At 44.6% G+C, this 23165-nt stretch overlaps 2 long non-coding RNA genes across 2 annotated transcripts; one reads left to right on the top strand and one right to left on the bottom strand.

The window, feature by feature from the left end:
• Positions 1-13040: 13040 nt before the first annotated feature.
• On the bottom strand, positions 13041-14844 carry LOC129461122 (uncharacterized). The gene is made up of 3 exons (XR_008650385.1): positions 14791-14844; positions 13466-13653; positions 13041-13271 (listed from the first exon to the last, which is right to left on the bottom strand). It is a non-coding gene; the product is annotated as an uncharacterized lncRNA (long non-coding RNA).
• A 17-nt stretch (positions 14845-14861) lies between these two features.
• LOC129461121 (uncharacterized) lies at positions 14862-16397 on the top strand. Its single transcript, XR_008650384.1, has 3 exons — positions 14862-14981; positions 15671-15835; positions 16128-16397. It is a non-coding gene; the product is annotated as an uncharacterized lncRNA (long non-coding RNA).
• The last annotated feature ends 6768 nt before the right edge of the window (positions 16398-23165 follow it).

Genomic DNA, 23165 nt, shown 5'->3' with positions numbered 1-23165 from the left:
CCTCTCTCCCAACTGTACTGGGGGCCCTAAAACCCAGGAGTAAGGGTACCCTGGCTTCAGGGGAGAGCTGAGATGTGGAACTGAGAGGGCCTAGATAGAGGAGGAAAGCAGAAGGACTGCAGCCCATCACTCCTTCATTCATTCATTCGTTCATTCATTCATTCATCAACCACATGTCAGTCCAGGTCTGAACAGGGCTCTGCTAGGCGTGCAGACACCAAGATGAAATTATCTCAGAGAACTAGACAAGAACAGAGGAAAATGTATAAACAACTTTGTATGTTATTAAATACACCTCACACCTCAGGATTATCCCATTTGAAGGGAAGTGAACTGGAATATTTATAGACAAGAGTTTCTCAACCTCGGCGTTATTGATGTTTAGGGCTGTATAATTCTTTGTTATAGGGCTGGCTGTCCTGTGCATTACAAGATGTTTAGCAGCACCCCGACCTCTACTTGCTAGATGCCAGTAGCACCCCCACCTCTCTACAGTCATGACAACAAAAAATGTCTTCAGGCATTGGCAAACTTTCACCCTCAGTTGAGAACCACTGTTGTAGATCAGCTCCTGCCAGTCATTGGTTGAACGATATTGGAGAAAGGGATGTCATTTCATCAGGGAAGACAAACAAAAGTTCAATGGCCAGAGAAAGCCTTCAGGCAAAGAAGTCAGGCGCTGGCAGTTGGAATCCTGCTAGCATACACTGAAATCGTGAGGGAGGGGAAATGGGTGAGGCACTGACCATGTACATCTCCCTCAGCACAGTTCGAGAAACCCTCTTCTGTAGGACTATTTCTGCAACTTCATGAAACTGTCACATAGACAAAACAAAATGTATTTAGCCAATCACTTGTCACTAAACATTCAGGTTAATTCTGATTTTTCAACATTATGAATAATAGAATAATGAAAATATCCTTATGGCTTAATCTCTGCCAATATTTATGATAAGCTAGGATAAATTCATAGCAGTTGAGTATCTAATTCAGAGTGTGAATATTTTTTAACTCTTTTATATTATAAATTGCCCTCTTGTCAGTAGTATATAAGAATATCCATTTTCTTACACCCATATCAGTACTAGGCATTATATACTTTTTGGCCTTTGCCATTTTGGTAAGCAAAAATGGATATGTGTTTTATTTGCATTTCATGTAAGTGTAGGCTATTGATACTTCTTATTTTGTAAACTACAAGTCTAAGGCTTTGCCCATCACTCCACTGTAGGGTTTGCTTTTGAGGTTGGGGGAGGTGTTCTCCCCCAACAGATAAGATGCCTTCTCAGAGCTTTGCTTAGTCTCCTAGGCCTCCCCAATACCCTGTTGCCAGGAGTAATTGTCAACTTCTGGCATAATTAATTGTGAACATGAATCAGCCCAATTGACTCACTAATTAATTCTGATCCCTCCTGAATGAGATATTTTGAATCCCCCGCCTCTAGGACACATTTTTCCAGACCAATTGGGGCTACTCAGAGCTTGAAGCTTCTGGTACTAGATCGTGCCCTCCACTGTATGGGTCTAGCTGTTTCAGATCCCTCTTCTTAGCTTCAAAAATAATGGGGAAACGGGGAAATTCCACCACCTGAAAATCAGGTTAAAACTGGTAATTTATGTAGACTCTTTGCTGTCACAGAAGGGTGAGCACAAATCTCCACTGTTTAAGTGTAGGCTACACATGGCGTCTTCCTTCCAAAAAAAAAAAATACAGTATGGAAAGGGTGGGGGAAGAGTAACTTTACAGTTGAGAAGCCTCACAAACAGTACCTCAGTCAGGTGATCAAGTTCAGTATCAACAGCGATAAATCATTTTGATAGTGTGTACCCTTGATATGACATGATAAAATGGCACCTTAGCTCTGTGCTCTTCCTCCCAAAAACCCATTACCCGAACCTAACCATGAGAAAAACATCAGACAAATTCCAACAAAGGGACATCCTACAAATACTTGACCAGTACTCCTCAAAACCTTCAAAGCCATCAAAAACAAGATGAGTCTAACAAATTGTCACAGCCAAGAAGAGACTAAAGAGACGTGGTGAGTAAGTGCAATGTGGTATCCAATGGTATCCCAGAGCAGGAAAAGACATTAGGCAAAAACTATAGAAATCTAAATAACCCATGGACTTTAGTTAATAATAATGTATCAGTATTGGTTTATTATTTGTGAGAAATGTGCTATAGTAATATAAGCTATTAATAATGAGAGAAACCGAGTATGGGAGATATGGGAACTCTCTGGAATACCTTCATAATTTTCCTGTAAATCTGAAACTATTCTAAGAAAAAACGTTCTACTAAAGATAACTTTTTGATGATAAAGGGGAATAATTTTGTACCAAGAGAAGGCAATACACTGTCAGCTAAGGATACAGCGTATAACTGAAATGGGGCCCAGCTCATGGTCTCTCCCAGAGGAACTATCTCTTGTGGAACTTCAGATGAGCATTCGGTCATAGAGTCTGAAGATGGGAATGCAAGTCCTTCATCTTTGTGACCTTGAGCAAAGTCACTTGGCCTCTCTGAGGCTGAGTCATCATCTGTAAAATGGGACCAAGAACACTCACATACTTTCCTGAGATGCTGTAAGGTTACTCATAACAGCAGGTATGATTTACAGAGCACTTACTAGGTGCCCAGCACTGGAAAAAACTTTTTTCATCTCATTTATTTCTTACAATGCTCCTATGGAGTAGCTACTATTCTTAAGCCCATTTTATGGATAAGGAAAATAAGGTTAACTGAGATGAAGCAACTTGTCCAGGGCTATATGGCTAGGAAGACTTGATGGCCAAGAAAAGACTTGATGGCAGGCTGTCCCCAGAGCCCATGCACCTAATTATGACACTATGGTTCCTTTAATCAAGAGACATGAGACTGTATGCTCAACAAGAACAGAAATTGTAGCCTATTTAGTTCACAGCTATATTTTCTTTCCTGGGCACATAGCAGGTGTTCGGCAAATATTTATCAAGTGATTCAATGTTGAGTAAGTGAGTAAACGGATGGGAAAAAAAATTATAAACTGTGGAAGCATATATTTTCACGAAAATTATTACCACTTGTATTAGTGATCTATTGCACCACCCCAAACTTGGTGGTTTAAAGCAATGATAATCATCTATTACCTCTCACTTTTCCTGTGGGTCAAAAACTTGGTTCTGCTTTGGGATCTCTCATGTGGTTGATGTTAGCCAGGGCTGCAGTCATCTGAAGCTTGACAAGAACTGGAGGATCTGCTCTCAAGGTTGTTCATCCATATGACTGGCAAACTGGTGCTGACTGCTGGCAGGAGGCCTCAGTTCCTCTTTATGTGGATCTCTCCACAGGCGTGCTTGAGCATCATCACAGCACAGCGGCTGGCTTCCTTCACAGCAAGCAATTCCATAGACCAAGAAAGAAGCTGCAGTCTTTCTTATGACCTATCCTTGGAAGTCATACATGTTCTAATGGTCCAGTGGTGTAGCCCTCATTCAAATGGGGAGGAAACTACAAAAAGTCATAAATGCCATGCTGTAAGGATTACAGGGGGCCATCTTGGAGGCCACCATTCATCTCCTAGATTTGAGTCTTGAAGTCGAAGTTCTCTGAATTGCACTTCTAATATCTAATTGTGATAAAGACAGAATGCCTCACTTCTTCCCAGTTCATCCCTTTAAGACCAGCACAAGCTTATGCAAGGGAGATAAGGGCTATCAATTTACTGCAAACAAATTCTTTTTGTTTAACCCAAACATACAATTTCTGGTGATATATCTTGGGATCCAAGTCAGTCTCCTCCTGGTTTGGCCACAGTAACTTCTCATCTCTACTCTTGTTCCCCATATGGAGACATTAAAACGGCTCTAAAAGCAGGGTAATGAAGGTGTGACATCTTTGGACTGATGAGGCAAATTCTAGTGGAAATGCATTCTGAACAAACTGAAAAATGGAAAGAGATTGTCTCTGAATCCTTTTTCCTCTCAGTCTCTCATCCTTACTATCTTTCAGTAGACCCTGTCTTCATCCTTCATCAACCTGGCCTATTTCTTTCTGGATAGCATGTCTCACTGTTCTAGGTTTAGTGTGTCTCCTTAGTGGAGCAATGGCATTGTCAGTCATTGACACTTTAGTATGAATTATGTCCTGTGACTCCAAGTCCTATGCTATTTACTTGATGCCCGTCATGACTCCCATTGTAATATACCACCATGTTTTCTTTTGTTAACCATCTTAAAGTGGCCAAAAAAGAAGCAGTTGGCTAAGTAGAGGATTTCATATGTGTCTCCACTTCAACTTCCTTGCTTCCTTGACTTCTCTGGCCAAAGCTTTCTTCAGCTGTGTTCTGGGTAACCAACATAGAACACAGAACTTATACTGGTTATCTGCCCTTTCAGAACTACCATCTGCTCTTCTCTGCCCTGCCCTGTCCCTAGGAGGCTGATCTCTATGAACCACATAAAAGTCCAGCCTCGTCTTCTAGCTTTCAGTTGGGTTAGAGCAATGAGAGGCAGCAGCAAGAGAATAGGTGAGGAAGGAGGAGGAAGATATTTCTTCCCTCTGCTCCCTCCCTGCCAGGCCATAGTTTTGGCAATGGTTGTTTGCCTACCTATGGCCATGGCTCCTGTCAGGTGAGCTCCCTTACACAATCACAGGTCATCTGGAGGGTTCCAGAAACACCACTCCTTCCCTGGCCCCTTTAGATCTGGTGTATTAGTAGCTCCACTCTGATGCCAGCCCCTCAGTGCTTGACCGTTCCTTGGTTGTCTCCTTGAGCCTGCCCCTGTCCCTGCCCCTGTAAATAGATCCATAAACTTTTCTTGTCTTTTTTGAATGTACCATCTGTTTCCTGCTGGGACCCTGATGAATACAGATTCCCTTTCTGGTTCCAACCTGCCTCTTTGTTCTCTTAACTTGGCAACAACTGCAGGAATATCCTCCCAAATTCCAGAATGTAGCAGCCACATCAACTAAGTGTTAAGAAGTTTTGCCAAAGCACTGGGGCCTGTAGAGAGGATGAATTACAAGGTGAATAAGGTAAATGCTTCAGGAGAGATGCATTCTAGCTGCTGAATGTGGTGATATTGAAAGAGAGAGTGGAGCTGAGTGGGAAGAGAAATTTGGCACACCTGTCTGTGAAGATTGGTCCTCCACTCAGATGGAGGCAACTGTTGCTTTCTTCAACCTCATTCTGCAGAAACAACTGCTGCAGGTGTTGGAGAAGGTACATCTAGAGCAGATAATCTGTATCATTTAGGGAAGATTCCAGAGACAAAGAGCCAAAGGTAAGAGATGCAGGGGGTTAAAACCAGCCATCTTCATATCCTCACTTAAAAAATATAGTGTGTGAATAGAAAATTTGAGCTGTGTGAGGCCAATAGATCAACGGATGACTGCCATTGAAAAGATAGTTTGGTACTCACAGTTCCCAAGAGGAGGATGTGTGCCACTGGACAGCGGGGGACACATGGAGAAGCATTAACCTTGGTCAGGAGGCAAGGGAGAGAGGGGAAGCTGTGGGCCAAAGACTTTGTTGTGGTATCACAGGCAGGAACAAGCAAAGCATGGTAAGCAGGCTTATTTTTGGCTAGTTTGAATAATTTCAGCAGTCTCTGGGGTATAGGCGCTGTCCCTGGTTGTGTGGTACCTGGCCTTGGGTAATTATAGCAGTGATCCTAGAGTATGAGAGCCTGATACAGGAGGTGGTTGGAGTATGGGCTCTGGTGGTTGGTTTGCAGATGAAAAGCATGCTCAGTAGCCTAGTTTTTTACTACCTGTAATAATTGGCTAACCCTGGGAAGGCAGCAAGGCCTCAGAAGTCAAAGCATCAAAATACAGAAAATAAAGGCATGGTTAATACACTCCAAGATTACTTTTCCAAGGCTCTTGCACTCCGAATGAAAAATCTAGATTTGTTGAAAGGCAGCCAGGGGCCATACAATATTTCAGACAGGGAAACAGTGGCATAATATAGAGACTAGGGTCCAGGACTCATTAGGCCTAGTGGAAGTTCTGATGGACAGACTCACTCTTACTGAGTAAGCTGCTTTCCTCCCACCTCAAACCCCATCTTCTCTCCCCTCTGTCCACTCAGCAGTGATGGATAGTCTTATGTTTGGGGTCTCCCAGCATCCATGTTTCCTTTCCAAACAGTAGCCTAAATATCCTTTCTGAAGCCAGCACTCCCCTCTTCTCAGCCATATTATTTGGGTAGACTGGCTTCAGCCCATTAGTATAGCCCACCTCCTGGGCACACGATTGGTTTAGGGATAAATACATGTAGCCAGCCTCAAGATCCATGAGTTATTGGAACATGTTTGTAGAGGTTCTTAGGAAAGAAAAGCTTTCTTTTCCACAAGCACTATTAGAAAGAACTGTTCCTCATCCCTCAGACAACACGGTGGGAAGAACTCTGACAACCATCCTATGGCTGCACAAAGGAGATCCTGGAGCCTGGGAAGAAACAAAGTACCTGAATTCTTGGTGACATCCATTGTGCTGCTACAATAAAGCCAGCCTGCATCTTGATGCACCTCTGGACTTTTCAATTACCCTAGGCAATAAATTCTCCTGATTGTTTAAGTAAGTGTGAATTGACTTTTATGTCACTTGTAACATAAAGTCCTGACTGATGCAACATCCACCTCCAAAATCCAGCTCTGAATGATTCCTCACCCCCGCTGTGGCCCCAGAGCCACTTTACTCCCCCTAGTGCTTCCCTCCTCTTGATGCCTCCAGCTTGTGCTTGGTGGGGACTCCCCTTTCAAAGACTCTTGGGTACATGTCCTACCCACATATGACCGGCACCTTCCTCTGGCTTAAACCCCTTCATTATTACCTAACTAGTGTGTACCTTTCCAGCTCCACCTGCTGTACCAGTGAACCTCATGAGCAAGGATGATGTTTGGGGTGGTGGACTGTCACTAAGGGGAAGGTGCACTGGACTAGGAGTTAGGTCTTCATCCTATTTCTGACCTTCATCTACTGTGTGACTTCAGCTAGGTCCCATAACCTTCTCAATGTTCTTATCTAAAAAATGAGAGTTGGAACAAGATTTGTAGGTTTTCAATCATGTTCTTTGAGATCCTAGCATTCTAAATGGTTGTCGCCAGGGCCTCTGTGGAAAAACGGGGACTGACTAGAGGTGTAATGCCCACCCATATTTTCTGCTTAGTTTCAGCCACAGCTGCTTAATGAAAAAAATTAAAAGCCACTAGAGAAAATGATATCTAAGAGCTGAGGGTAATCATCAAGGCTGTTTCCCAAGAAATTCTGGTTCTCTTTCCAGGCACATGTTAGGACTACTCTGCTTCACCCTCTTGAATTTATGTATTGCCATTTGCTTGTTTCAGCTAATAAAATGTAAGTACAAGTGATATATGCCACTTTCAGGTGAAAGCTTTGAAAGAGGGCATGCAATTCAGCATATCCCCTTTTCCCTGCTATGGAAATGATTGTGAAAACACATCAACATGAAGCCTCAATTTGCCTACTTTCCTGAAAAGCTTTGAGCAAAGACCCCCCCGCCCCGCCAAAAAAAACAATATGCCTTTGTCACACTACATGAATGAGAAATAAAGTTTTGTGAAGACTCTGAGATTCAGGGTTATCTGTTTCTATAGCAACACCCAGCCTATCCTGACTGATATACAGATGGTGAAACTGGGGCTCCAAGAGGTTAAGTAAATTGCCCAGATTCCCACAGCTGATAAGTGGCATGGTCAGGACCCATACTCAGACCAGTAATAATAATTGCCTCCATTGCATGTAAGAATTGAACCCAGTCATGTCTGAAGCCAGATCCTACGAGCTCATGAGAGCTGACTGTGGGTATCTCTTCTCAAGTTCATATTTAGCGACTTCATATGGTAGCTTGAAATTGACCATGGTGGTATTTATACCATGGATATGAGCACATGCTACAATTCAGGGCTTTTCTGTGGGAGTCCTAATCCGCTAAATTTGTTCATGGAAATTCCCAGAAGCTCATCCGGGACACCTTTTGGGATTCCGTAAAGTATATTTCATTAATGAGAAAGAATCTGCAGTGAGACTAGCACCATGCAACGGAATCACAAATTGAGTTGTTAAGAGAAAAAAGAGAGAAGGTGCTCTGCAGGATGGCTAAAAAGTATGCTATGAGAGCAAGAGGAAGAAAAAAAATCCAGTGGAGGAAAGAAAGATCTTCCAATAAAAAGAACAGAGATTTTAATCTTTGCAGCACACATTTTGTCAAGTCTGCATAATTCATGAAACACAAGAACATCCGGAGGACAGCTGAAGTTCAGGGCAGAAGATCAAGTTGACAAGATTGGCTTTGGGGTAAAACAAGTGGATGGGGGCTTGGCTGTCGGAAATGACCTATATTTCTCTGTGTTTACTCTTCAGCAGGAGCTGTCACTGTTCATCCATCACCCCGGCTAGGCTGCACCCAAAGTCCAGTTTTCCCTAGGGGCCTTTGGAACCTGGAACCACAAAGATGGCTATTGTGTTGGGTTCTGGTCACTGTTCCCACATATCCACACCACTGTATTCATTGATAATGACAGTAACTCTGCCACTTATAGGCAGGGTGACCTTGTGCAAGAGACCTTACTCTGTACGCCTCAACTTAGTCTTTGTAAAGTGGAGCTGATAAGAGCTCCTAAGTCATAGGGCTGCAATGCACAGTGCCTGGAATATAGTAAGTAGTTAATAAATTAAATACTTAATAAATATTGGTTATCAACTTTTAGTACTACAATAATTATCACATCTAACAATGCCAGCACATTTTAAGAGCTTTGCTTAAAGTACATTTTTTAATTGTCCCAGCAAGCTTATGAGGTAGGTACTATTATTGTCCCCATTTTCCAGATGGGGAAACTAAGTCAGCAGAGGGAATGTCATTTGCACAAAGTAAATGGTAGAGTCAAGCAGTTACGGAGCCCCTGCTAAGTGCCAAGCAGTTTATAAATATTATCTCATCTCCGCCAAACAACTTTGAGAGTTAGGGATTATTGTTTCCCTTTTAAAGATGAAGAGATGGAGGCTCACAGAGTTAAATTAGCTAAGCCCAGGATACCAAGCAAGTAAGCAGCAAAGTGGGAATGCAAGCCTAGGTCTGTTTGTCTCTTAGTGCAGGTTTCATTCAACCACCTTTCATTCCCATGAATATTTCCCAGAAATAAAAGCAGCCACACTTCCTTTTTTAAAAATTATAATAGAAATGTTTATTTTATATGTTGTGATCATATAAAACTTGGAAAATAAAAATAGAAAAAAATTCAAATGACGATTTGTAGTTTTTTAAGGTGCTTCTATATACATTGTCTTTTTGATAAACACATTTTTGGTTTTTTTTATTATTATGCTTTAAGTTATAGGGTACATGTGCACAACGCGCAGGTTTGTTATATATGTGCGCATGTGCCATGTTGGTGTGCTGCACCCATTAATTCGTCATTTACATTAGGTATATCTCCTAATGCTATCCCTCCCTTCTCCCTCCACCCCACGACAGGCCCCGGTGTGTGATGTTCCCCACCCTGTGTCCAAGTATTCTCATTGTTCAATTCCCACCTATGAGTGAGAACATGAGGTGTTTGGTTTTCTGTCCTTGTGATAGTTTGCTCAGAATGATGGTTTCCAGCTTCATCCATGTCCCTACAAAGGACATGAACTCATCCTTTTTTATGCAGCCACACTTATTAAGGCTAATTCACATTTATTTCATTTAAGATACGCAAGACACTAGGTTAAGCCTTCTACAAGCATTTTCTTCTATAATTATCTCCACAGCCCCAGGCGGTGGGTATTTATCTTCATTTGACAGAGTTGAAAACTGAGGCACATGGAGGTTTTACTTGGTCAAGGTCACACGACTAGAAAGTGGCAATGTGGGGAATGACTCCAGAACCTCTGCGCTAACCACTGGGATGTATTCTGTGAAGCTATGGGGTCCACTCAACGGACATCCTCCACCTGCCACGAGAATCCCAGGTTCTCTCATTCCCTTTGACCAATATCTAAGCAGGTGTGCTGACGAGGGAATGGGTGGGGGGAGAGGTACTCAAGAATTAGAGAAATGTTGGCGGGGGGCAAAGTTAGGGCTAAACCTGATGGACAGAAAGCTAAACCAGGGGCCAACATCTGGGCCAGCCCTCCGTCCCCTTCACCTCCCTCCCCTAAACCCACAGAAGGAAATCCTAGGACCTAGCCAGGTGCATCCTGGAGGTCATGGAACTGCCAATTAAAGCAGGGTGGGGAGTTTAAAAAAAAAAAAAAAGAATCCCTTGGTCTCCTTGGAGACAGCGTGGCTCTCCCTGTGCTCCAGAGAGAGCAGCTGGGACCTAGGCTGGGGACTGGCAGAAGTAGGGGGAGGCCTCTCCTCAGCTTTCTGGGCTAGAAAGTTTAAAACAGAACCTTCTGAAATGACTAGATAAAGGTCGGTGGCTGCCAGCTGGATGGTCTTCCAGGCAGTGTCTGATACAGTCAAGACAGGAGCTGGAGGAACACTCAGGTCCATGAACACCACCTCCATGGGAGGCCTGCCTTGGAGGTGACCCAGAGGCAGGGCCCCCACCCAAGGAGGAAATTTCATGTCTTCTGTGGGCACCAAACTGAATGTCAATGTGGAGAAGAAATCAGTCGTGCACTGAGCTCACCCTCTGCAACCTCCAGACATGCTCAGGATGACTGCTGTGTCTCTTTCTGGCTTACATGCCTCAAAGGGCTCCCTGGTGTCTGCACAAAGCTTTGAAGTTCCTCATGTGGACTTTGGGACCCTGAGGAATCTGGCCTCTGCCGACCTTCCCGGCTTCATCTCACACCTGTCCTGCATTATTCTAGAAATGCTGCCCCTGCATGCTGGTGCCTGCCTACCCCGATCTGTTTCTCTTCTCCTGGACTATGTTCAGTCTCTCTGCTCCTGGTCTTAGCCCCTGCTTCCTGGAATGCCCTTTCCCTATTCCCTCTCATTGGCCACTAGGGTCATGAGTGGGAATCCTTTAAAATTCCTTTAAAATTCACCCCAGACTTTCCAGTCTTGTTCTCCCCGACCAGTGCTGAATTAGGTGCTGTATTAGTCTCTGAAGACTGCTGTAACACATTACCACAAACTGCTGCCTTGAAACAACAGAAATTTATTATCTCTCAGTTCTGGGGCTTAGAAGTCTGAACTCAGGACATCAGCAGGACCATGTTCCCTCAGAGGCTCTAGGGAAGAATCCTGGCTTGCTCCTCTCTAGCTTCTCGTGGCTGCTGACAAACCCTAGCATTCCTGGGCTTGTGGCTACATCATTCCAGTCTCAACCTCTGTCTTCAAATGTCTGTCTTCTTTCTGTGTGTCTTTGCACCTTCTTATTAGAAGACCAATAATTGAATTTGGGACACACTCTCATCCAGTATGACTTCGTGTTAACCCGTTACATCTCCAAGACCCTATTTCAAATAAGGTCACATTCTTAGGTTTCCAGGAGGATGTGAATTTGGGGGATACTATTTAACCCAGTACAACCAGTTTAGAGAGGGGAACAGTATTACAGGCTGGGAAGATCAAGGAAAGGTTCAAAGAGAAACTAGGTCTCTGAGGTTGAATATTATTTGCTTAGGCAGAGTAAAAAAGAAAAGATATTTCATTTTGGGAAAATGGCTTGAGCAAACACCCAAAGGTGGGGAGCCAGTGACCCCTGTAAAACTTCTCCAGTAGGTTCAAGCTTGTGCCTGATAATATGTTTTCCCAAGGCCCTTGGGACTCCTCCCATTTGCTTCCCCCACTTAAAACAATCTGGCAGCAGAGGAGAAATACTCAACACCTTTAAACAGAATCCATCTGCTAATATAACTGAAAGCAATAATCTGTCACTTTGAAAGTATGAGCCAACATGTTTCTCAAGAAGTATTCTCTTCCCTGCAATAACATTGAGCCAGTAAACTGCTTCCTTTTCTCTCTCCCTCTTTTTTTCTCTCTCTTTCTCAGCTATGCATTTTCAAATAATCGATGTCAAGTCATCCTTGGAGTATTAAATAACCAGGTAGCCCATGCAATTAGAGAGCAGGTACCTTATTAATGCCAAAAGACAAGAGGAAAAAAATAAAACCCAAAGTAGTAGAAAGTAATGGAGTCAGATAGTTGGGGATTAAAATACTGCCTTCATCACATACTGACTTGTGACTTTGTGACCTCTTAAACCTCAAATTTCTCATGAGTAAAATAGAGATGATAATCTCATCACCCTCCTGGTTTGTTTTTGGATTAAGCAATATGATATATGTACCATGCCTGGCACAAAGCCAGAAACTGAATAAATGCTAGCTGATAATCTTTCAATGATATTTTTAGTAATAATATTGTATTGCAATTCCAAAATATATTTGTATTGTAAAATAAAGCAATGAGTACCTAATTTCATGTCATTAAAAATCAAGGTTTTCAGTTGAAAAGAGATATATGATCAAAGGAAAAACACTGTATCCTGATTTTGAATGAGAAATATCAGTATAAACTCATGATATGTTTTCTCCTAAAAAATATGTATTTTCTAACTGTCCTCTTAAAATACCTAGAGCCAATAACTAACCCAGGAGCAGTGAGCACTCCTACCATGCAGATTATGGTCTCAAATACCATTTTCCCACTCAAAGAGTTCAGAGCTCCTTGGAGAAATGGCTGACTCTGGCTTTGAGTAGAAAATGTATAAGATAAGTCTGAAAGGATTATCATACCAAAGTATGAGAAAGCTGTTGATATATTAGGGTTATTTCTAGAGAACTCAAGGACCAACTTTAATAGTCTTCCACTAGCCAAAAATGAGATCATCTGAGCATCAAATGTCCCTGTATTTAAGTTCCTCCAGTAAACCCTAGGTCTCATTCAGTGTCTCAGGGCACAGTGCCATTTCAGTTGGAGTTGACAGGTGTTTGGTACAACACCTTCCTTGGTGCTGCTGTCTGAGTTAAGTCACCTCTTCTGATCCCATTATATCTCTCTCATAGCACATCTTAAAATACATAGTATCTGGCAGGTTATGTGCCTGGTGCCTCACCCCCTTTGAGTCCCTGGAGAACAGAGGCCATGTCTTTTTCACCATTGTATCTTTATTATCTTGTATAGTTTCTTGCACATTGTAGGCTCATGGGGCTTATTAAATGGGTGAGTGAGAGAATGGAGGAATGACATCCTCCTCTTCATTTTCATTTCATCATGGCACACACTTTAGCTCAAGTATCCTCTGAACTCTTCCTTTCTTCACTCCCTTGTCAATAACAATTTTCTTGCATGCTGCCCCATTGGCCTCAGGCCACAATCCTGGCAAAGGGGATGAAGAAGGACAACATGGTTTTGTCATCCAGATACTACCATTTAACCTAGGTAATTACTTGCTCTTCTGTGGCACTTAACACTTTGCAAACTCCTTCGATAAGTATGAGCTCCTTACAACAGCCCTGGAAGGCAGGCAAGGTTACTCTTGGTATCCCCAGGATAGAAGTGAGTGAGTTTACATAGATAACTCATGATGTCTGTCCCATCCACAGCACCTGTTTTGGCAGCCCCTGCTGAAGAACTGGCCACAAGTCAATTGGCCACTCATGTTGTATGCTTGGGGCCTGACCCTTGGCCAGAATTGATTGGATCAGAACTGTACACTTGATCGAAGTGAGCCAATCAGGCTGTCTCTTGAAAATGTAAACTGGAAAAGAAAGGAGACTTCCTTGAAGGTCATTTTGGCATTTTTGGCACTGAGCCAGTGTGCAGACAGAAGCGGAGAGGAGCCACCAGGAGGTCTCAGAAAGAGAAAGAATAGTCTCCATGACTTCTGAGCTCTCTGTAGTACCCAGTGGAGTTTCTTGTGAAAACCAGCTCTGATTCCTGCCCTTGGATCTCAGGAATCTTTCTAGTGTCTTTCTGATAAATCCCCCATTTCACTAGAGTTAATTTGTGTAGGCTTCCGTTCCTTGTAAACAAATAAGCCGTGGTCCAGACAGGGATATAAGTGGAAGGAAGAACATCGGGCTAGAGATCAGAAGACCTTAGTGGCTTTGCCACTGAGTAACTGTGACATCAGGTAAAATATTTCATCTCTCAGAACCTCAGTTTCCACTCTTGTAAAGTGAGAATGCTGACAATACCTAGCATACAGGAGCAATTGAGCAACATGCTTAACAGCATTTTGTTGCTATATAATTACTAAATGAGTTAACTTGTCCACGATCACTATAATGGCGGGAAATTCAAGCATCATAGTTGGCAAGCCATAAGAGAGCTGCTATGGAGAGATTGAGCATTGTTCAACCAGAAGTCACTTTGTACAACAGCCTCCTGGGAGTGGAGCTGCCTGTGGACACTGCCCTGAGTCAGGAGGAAGGGTACAATGGCTTTGAGCACACCCTACCCGGAAGTCACCAGCTTCCAGGAGACAATGGCCTGAAGAGAGAGCCCCAGTCACCCCAGGGGAGGCAGGCAAGCATCTACCTCTGGCTCTATCACTAACATCATTCTTTCTCTCTGGGTCTCTGCGTTCTTAGGTCAGGGATGGTGTCTCTCTTGCTAATAGCCCTGTCTCCAGAGGCACACAGGCTTGGCACACAGTAAGTGAATGAATGTCTCTGTGTCCCTGTCTGTCTCTATGAGCCTCTGTTAGCTGTTTTTTAACGTGGCCCTCTCGCTCTCGCTCTCTCTCTCTCCTCTCTCTTTCTCTCTCTCCCTCTCTCTCTGCCTCTCCCTGCTCTTTGTCTCTCTCTTATCTCTCCCCTCTGTCTCCCTCTGTCCTCGGTGTCTCTCTGCATCCTCCTCTGTCTCCGCCCCACCTCACGGCACACGTACTTACACCTGCCCCAGACCTTTCCCTCTCCTGAGCTCCCTTTGTCTTGGTCCCTCTCCCGTTGCCTGGTAACCGCCCTTCCCTTCACCAGCCCCGCGGAAACCATAGCAACGGGCAGCCGGAAGATGCGGCCATTCCTCTCCCTTTTGTCCATTGCATTTCAGCAGCGCCCGCGCACGTGGACGCTCCAATTACAGGTACTTGGAAGGGGACGCCTTTGTCCGCGGCCCATTCACGGCGGAGCCGGCTCCGGGAGGAGAAGCTGTCGCACAAAGCGCTTTTGTGCCTCCTCCCGGCGCCTTCCTCCACTCCCCGCAGCGTTCAAGGACAAACAAGGACCTCCAAATTCGTGTTCAAACGCCCCGCGTGGTAGGCAGTGTGGGGGGGATCGGAGGAGAGTCTGGAAGGAACCCAAAGGACGAGCAGACCTAGCCAGTGAAGAACACACAGACATACTGACCTGGCAGCCCCCAGAAGAGAACCCAGGGACCAGAAGCGCAGGGCACGGGAATGTGTCATGATTGGCGCACGGGCTATGGCCCCACCGCTGCCTGCCTTACGCCCCTCTGCGCTCTGACCAGCACCGAGGTCCTTTTCAAACCAGAGGCTTCACACCTGTTCTTCCCTCTGGCTCAGATTTCCCATCCCTCTTTGCACACTTAACTCCTACTCGACCCTCAATCTCAGCTCCAGCGTGCCTTCCTGGAAGAAGCTTCCCTGCCCACACCTCCATTCCCCTTCCCAGGTTCCCACAGCCCCCTAAGCTGTGCTTTCCACGTGTACAATCATATATATTTCTTAAATGCCATATAAGTTTCCAGGGGCTCCTGTAACAGATGCCCACAAAATGGATGGCTTAAAACAACACGAATGCATTGTCTCCAAGCTCTAGAGGCTAGAAGTTGGCAGTCAGGATGTGTGTAAGGCCACACTCCCTCGGAAGGCTCCAGGGGAGGATCTTTCCTTGCCTCCTCCAGCTTCTGGTGGCTGCCAGCATCCTTGGCATTCCTTGGCCTGTGGACACATCACTCCAATCTCTGCCCATGTTCACGTGTCTCTGTCCTAATTTCCCTCATTTTATAAGGATACCGGTCATTGGATTCGGGTTCACCCTAATCCAGAATGACCTGTCTTAACTTGATTATATCTGTAATGTTATTTCCAAATGATACGGACAGGAGACAGGGTGACACTGCGTAGAAGAGGGTGGTTCCCCAGCAAAGGCCCCACCCTCAAGCCTGGATACCTGAGGCCCTAAATGAGAATGGGAATTCCTGTTTTCAAGCCCCCAAAGTTGCCTTTTGGCCTGCCACGCCCCCTATCCTGCCCCCATATAAGCCCAGAACCCCAAGCTCCAGAACAGACCAGCAGGCTAGGAGACAAAGAGGCAAGCAGATGGATGGCAGAACAAAGTGGCAGAGAAAGAGAGAAGAGGAGAGATGTCTGGACGCCAAGAGGAGTCTGGCTGGGGCCGGTCAGAGAATAGTCCAGCAGCTGGGCAGCCCGACTCCAGGGGAAGATCACCTTCCCACTCCATCCCCCTTCAGGCTCCCCATCCATCTCACTAAGAGCCATCTCTACTGCTCAATAAAACCTTGCACTCATCCTTCAAACCCTTGTGTGATGTGATTCTTCTGAGACATTGGGCAAGAGCTCAGGATACAGAAAGCTGTCACATTGGCCCTCTGCCCTTCTGATAAGGCAGAGGGTCCACTGAGCTGATTAACACTCAAGCCATCTGCAGATGGAAAAGCTGAAAGAGCTTTGTAACACTGGGTTTGCAAGCACCCACCCCTAGACACTACCATGGGGCCAAGAGCCCAAAGCACTTGCCCAGCCTCTCCACCTGCCCATCTGCGTGCTCCCCCTAGGTGTTTGAGCTGCGGGGTGACTGAACAGGCAAGCCACACCTCTGTCGCACATCCTGCTTGGGGAATCAGGGAACTCTCCCATTTCACAGAAAAGGTCACATTCCAAGGTCCAAGGTAGAAATCAGTTTAGGGAGAGGAAGCACTATTCAACCCAGTATACATGGTTATTCATCCTCCCTCCTCTAAACTTATAAGCCCTGAGACCTCTGCAAACCTTTACCCATGACTCTGTCCCCCAGTGTCTGGTCAGCTAAGAGGCCAGTCAGTATTCAGTGAACGAATGAGCAAGCAAGAGTTGCTTCTCCTCCATGAGCCTTAGTAGTCCTTATCCATAAAATGGGCATAATGGCATTACTTCAAAACATCATTGAGGAGGAATCCACACCTGACAGGTAGAGAATGTGAAAAAATCAATAACCATGTGTATCAGTTTCTTGCCACTGCTATACAAATTACCACAAATTTCATGGTTCAAACCACTGCAATGTACTCTCTCATAGTTCTGGAGAAATCCAAAATCAACATGTCAACAGGACCAAACTCCCTCCAAAGGCTCTAGGGGAGGATCCTTTCTTGCCTCTTTCAGCTTCTGGTGGCTCCAGGCATTTGTTGGCTTTTGGCTGAATCACTCCAATCTCTGCCTCCATCTTCACGTGGCCTGTCTCCTGTCCTGTGTCCTCTCCTTTTCTTATCAGGACACTTGACATGGAATATAGTGCCTACTCAGATAATTCCGGATGGTCTCATCTTGAAATCTTTAATTACATCTGCAAAGACCCTTTTTCCAAATAAAATTACATTCACTGGTTCAGATGATTTGACATGGGGACATCTTTTGGGGGAGGGGGGAAAACCAGCATTCAATCCACTACCATGATTATTATTTCCACAATTAAGGTACGAGCTGTGGTTGCTGACAATTTATATTCAATCAATATTCATGAGGACCAAGTAGTTGCAGTTCTGAAATGTCCTGATTTTTACTGAATTTTCACAATGACCCTGAGGAGTAGGCACTACTGTTTGCATGTTAAGAGTTGAGACAAATGAGGCAGGAGAGGTAAGGTGATTTCCCCCTACATCACAAACAGGGCAGAGTCCTCCAATGTACCCTGCCCCAATCCCAGCCCAGTGTGTGCACAAACCATTCCTCTGCCCAAAGCCCTTTCTTTTTCTCACCTTCACTAGTTAGGTCTGCTCATCCTTCTGGTTCCTTTCCGACTCTCCTCTGACCCTGCAGGGCTACGTTAGGGTTCCTCTGGTTTCCATGGCATTCTTTACTTTTTCTCTCTGTGTCTATTTGTATCTGCTTCCTGTGAACTGTGAACTCCTTGAGGGTAAAGACTGAGTTTTGTTCAATATTACACCATCACAGCTTAGCATGGAACCAACCATAGAGCAAGAGCTCTATAAATATTTATTGAAGTGAAATTGTATGTGTGATGGTATTGACATGGACTTATTCAACTGAAACATATCAATACCAGTTACATTATTATTATGACTTGTTGTCTGAGACCCAGGTCCCACAAAAATCCTGAGTTAGAGAAAGCTAGTGGACACTTACTCCTAGGATTCAAGTGATCGCAAAGTTTGAAAGACTGAGCAACTGGAAAAAGCCTGGTGCCATTAATAGAAATCAAGAGAATCAATAGTGTAGACCAATGCTTATCAAACATGAATATGCACGTGAGTCATCCAGGGACTTGTTAAAAACACACATCCGATTCACTTGGTCTGTGGTGGGCCTCTGATTCTGCAGCTACAAGCTCCCAGGTGATGCTGATGAGGCTGGCCCTGAAACACACTTGAGAAGCAAGGTTGCAGCTGATTTGAGCAGGAGGTCAAGGATGGTGAGTAGTTGGATTTGAAAATGCTGAGCTTGAGTTGTTCAAGTGATTATCTGATGAATATTTCAATGAGGCAGTGCTAACAACACAGGACTAGGCACTGGAGAGAGGGGTGATGATTACAGCTTTCAATATGGCACATCATACAGGATGCTGGTGAGCATGAGTATGGGCAAGGAAAAAACAAAGAGATATTTGGGAAATATCCACATTTGGGGAAAAGAAAAAAAAGAAATAGAGAAGGAGCAGTTGGAGAGAGAGACAGAGAAACCAGGATGGCACAGAGTCCCAGGACAGTCAATTGCTCCAAAGGGTGAGGACATTGAGGCAAGGACCTGCTCATGGAATTTACAACCTTAAGAAAAGATTTCACTAGGGTGCAGGAGAGCAGAGCAGACACTGTTGATCCCTACCCCTGCCTTTGGGCCATGTGAATTTACCAGCAGCTGCAGCAGATTATTCCCCCATGCAGAAATTTCCCACCTTGAACAACTGTGTCCAGTTATCCTCTTCACCTGAGGACTTTCTCCAACTCCAGAGAAGCTTGCTTGGCCTCAAGTAGTCTCAACTCAGATGTGTGGGGGAGTTAACATCCTGGGGGACAACCCCTAACCAGTCTGGTGTGGGAATGGGTAGATAAGTACCCCAGTTTCTCAGTTCTCTAAGGAAATGTTTCTGCAGCATGGTTTCTCAGCAGAATTAAGCTCCAGTTGCCCACAGCAGTAACTGCTCAACACCACACCTTTGATTGGCTTATGCTTCCTAGAATCACCTCCGTAATGAATTCTTTGTGCCTAAGTCTTTGTTGCATAGTCTGCTTTGGGAGAAACTCACGCTAAGGCAGGTCAGTAGCCACATTGCAAGAGTTTAAATCAGGACAAATACAAGAAACAGGTGCATTAACACAAGAATGGGAGTTATTTTAAACTAGCCTTGCAAATAGCCCCTCACTCACCAACCCTGATCTGAGCAAGCAGGTAATCCAGTGATTACAATCACTGATTTCTCACTGGATAAGGGAAAGACTTAGAAGGCAGGTTCACATTAGCACTTCCAAGCATCACCACCATCACCAATCCACTATAACACTTGCCCCCACACAAAAAAGCTGACATTATCTCGGGAAATGGGCAAAGCTTGAAGAAGAGGATAAAGTTTGCCTGGTTCGGTTCACATCTCTGGAGACAGTGTCTGGGTGCAGCTGAGGTTGCTGCTATATATAACACACAAGCACAACTAATAAAACTGATTGTAAAGCACTTTGCAGATCCAAAGTGCCACATAAATGCTAAATAAGAAAATTAATCTTAGCTACAAAGAACTCACGTTGTGAGATTGGAGTGATTTTTGAGGCTGCACCAGGGGAAGGGGAGTGTGTGCCATCTCTCATCTCTCACTCCTACTCTCTGCCCTCATTCTCCCCCCAACCAATATATGCACACATACTCCTGAGAAGTGTACAGATGCTCCCATATGCACCCCTGACACACGCCCCCCACAACAAATATACCCCACATGCATACTCATTACCCTGCACATATATACATCCAAGGACATCTTTATAGCCATGTGTATATACCCACATGCACCCCAACACACACACACACATGCCAGCATATATGTCACATACACACGTATTCAGAGACATCTTTATAGTCATGCATATACACCCAGAGGCACACACATACATAGCCTCCCAGGTACATGGCGTCTTCTAAATATCCTCTCAGATATGCTCTTATATACGTGGCCACAAATGCATCCCCTAAAAACCGCACACATACAAAACATTCTCTAACATACAACCCACCACACACAGTCTTACACATGCCTTTATACATGTTGCAGTATTTTAAATCATTGTTTGAAATTCCCGGCTGGCCATAGTGGCGCACATCTGTAATCCCAGCACTTTGGGAGGCCGAGGCAGGTGGATCAACTGAGGTCAGGAGTTCAAGACCAGCCTGACCAACATGGTGAAACTCTGTCTCTACTGAAAATACAAAATTAGCCGGGCGTGGTGGCGAGCACCTGTAATCCCAGCTACTTGGGAGGCTGAGGCAGGAGAATCGCTTGAACCCGTGAGGCGGAGGTTGCAGTTAGCCAAGCTTGCGCCATTGCACTCTAGTCTGGGCAACAAGAGCAAAACTCCATCTAAAAAAAAAAAAAAAAAAGAAGGAAATTCTTCACATCCTCTTTGCATTAAAACCATATGTCCATGCCCTTCATCACAAAATTGCCTCTCACTATGACCCTACTTTACTTCCCCACCTACTGATGGTGGACTTGATCACATAAGTTGCTTTGGCCAATGAAACATTAGCAGAGGGGTTATCTAAGGAGGGTTTAAACACGTTTGTAAGCTTTGGGTTGTTCTCTTGGTCTCCAATGGTCTGCCAGGAATAGAGCATGCCTCTTCAGCCGGGACCCAGGATGGACACAGAGCAGATCTAAACTTCATGTGCAGTGTGTGCAACAGCCCAGCTGGACTCACAGCCCAAGGTAGAGCCACCGAGATGAGCCCAACCTAGATTAACCACAAAATACAAACCCGGAGGCGTGAGACTAGACCAGGGATCAGAAAACTATAGCCTATGGGCCAAACCCAAACTATTCCTATTTTTGTACATAACAGTTTAATAGAGCAGAGCCATGCCCATCATTTATATATTGTCTACGGCTGCTTCCACTTTACAAGGGTAGAGTTGAATAGTTGCAATAGACACCGCATGGTCAACAAAACCTAAAATTGTATCATCTGACCCTTTATGGAAAAAGTTTTCCAACCCCAGGATTGGTGCTAGTTGTTGCAAGACATTATTGGGGTGGTTTGTAACACAGCATGATTGTGGCAGTGGCTAATACATATGTACAAACACTTCAGATACCTTCTCACATGCACGTTTTTGTTTCCATGTACCTATAGGTGCACAAGTTTCATCTCATAAACTCACCCATAGATATCCTCAACAGACACATAGAGATACACCTTTTTTTTTTTTTTTGAGATGGAGTCTCACTCTATTGCCTGGCTGGAGTGCAGTGGTGCGATCTCAGCTCACTGAAACCTCTGCCTCCTGGGTTCAAGCAATTCTCCTGCCTCAGCCTCCTGAGTAGCTGGGACTACAGGCGCGCACCACCATGACCCACTAATTGTTTGTATTTTAGCAGAGACGGGGTTCCACCATGTTGGCCAAGATGGTCTCGATCTCCTGACCTTGTAATCTGCCCACCTCGGCCACCCAAAGTGCTGGGATTACAGGCACGAGCCACAGCGCCTGGCCCTTGGAGATATACTTTCATGGTCTGTATACACATGGATCAACACACACAAACATATGTAAACATGTACCTAAGTTATTCCCACACAAAGTCACACATGTAATGTCCCTACAACCACTCACACATTCATCCACATGCCACTCATGTGTTCATGCTACCTGCCTTCACTCATGCCTACATACTCCCACGCACAAAGGAACACATGGAGGCAGGTGCAACCTTTTCGGTTCCACTTCAGTTCTTCTGCCCATCTGTGTAACGAAGCTTGAGCAATCCGATAAGCCTAGTTTCTTCCATAAAAATTACTTGGCGTGTGATTACATGCCTGTAATCACAGCATTTTGGGAGGCCGAGGAGGGTGGATTTTTTTTTTTTTTTTTTTTTTGAGGGATCAGAGAGACTGCCTGTTCACAGACTGTCTTTACCTTCTGCCCCAACAACCCTTGATTCTCAGGTTTTCTTCCTCTGAGCACCTTTAGCTGGCTCTGTATGCTTCTTGGCTTCTCCTCATTGCTTTAAAAAATCCTGATGCTCAAATCGCACTCCAGATAACAGTAGCTGGCACTTGGGAAAGACTCAATACATACTCATTGTTATCTTCCTTGATTACCACAGGACATACTCTCGTCTGCTTTCCAAAAGCTGTAGAAGCAGAAGAGGCTTCTTCCCTGCAGGCTTTTCCAGCACCCTACCTCCGCCCCTCCAAAACTCACTCCTCTAAAATTTTACTTATTGGCTTAAATAAAATATAGCTCCAGAGTCAGCCCTGTTTTTCAAGCACAAACAGGAAGCCAAATATCAAATTTTTCGTGAATGGAGAGCAGCCAGCTGAGTCCAGATAGGAATATGGATGATCCTCACAAAAGGCTCTCAAAAGACCCTAAGAATTCGCAAGCTGGACAAGCAGCAATGCCCTGAGCTTTGATAGAGCAGCAGCCGGTACCTCTGCCTGGGCTGGGGAGGGAGGAATTTAGGGTCTTGATCACCTTCCACTCCAATGACCATGTTTCTACTTTTCAACGGAAGCCAGGTTGGAGGCCTGGTGTAGCATACACAGAGTTGGAATACTGGAGACCAGACCAGCAGGGCAGATAAAGGGTTGTGGGGTCACCCAGACCTAGGTTCAAATACCAGCACTACCAGGTTTTAGCTGAAACACTTTGGGTAAGTCATTTCACTTCTTCAAACCTCCAGTACTTCCTCGTAAAACCAGCATAATAAAATACTTCCCTTGTAGGGTTATGTTGAAGATTTTAAAAATGAAATATGTCATTATGTTTGTCACATAGCAAGTACTTGATAAGTGGCCCTAATTCCTCCCTACATGAGTGTCAACATTTATAGATGTTTTTGTTGTTAAGTATGTGGGGCACCTAGA

This window comes from Symphalangus syndactylus, chromosome 13 (assembly GCF_028878055.3).
Source record: "Symphalangus syndactylus isolate Jambi chromosome 13, NHGRI_mSymSyn1-v2.1_pri, whole genome shotgun sequence".
In the NCBI taxonomy this organism is placed as follows: Eukaryota; Metazoa; Chordata; class Mammalia; order Primates; family Hylobatidae; genus Symphalangus; species Symphalangus syndactylus.
The sequence above is the reverse complement of the archived record's forward strand: the minus strand, read 5'-3'. Positions and strand labels throughout refer to the sequence as shown.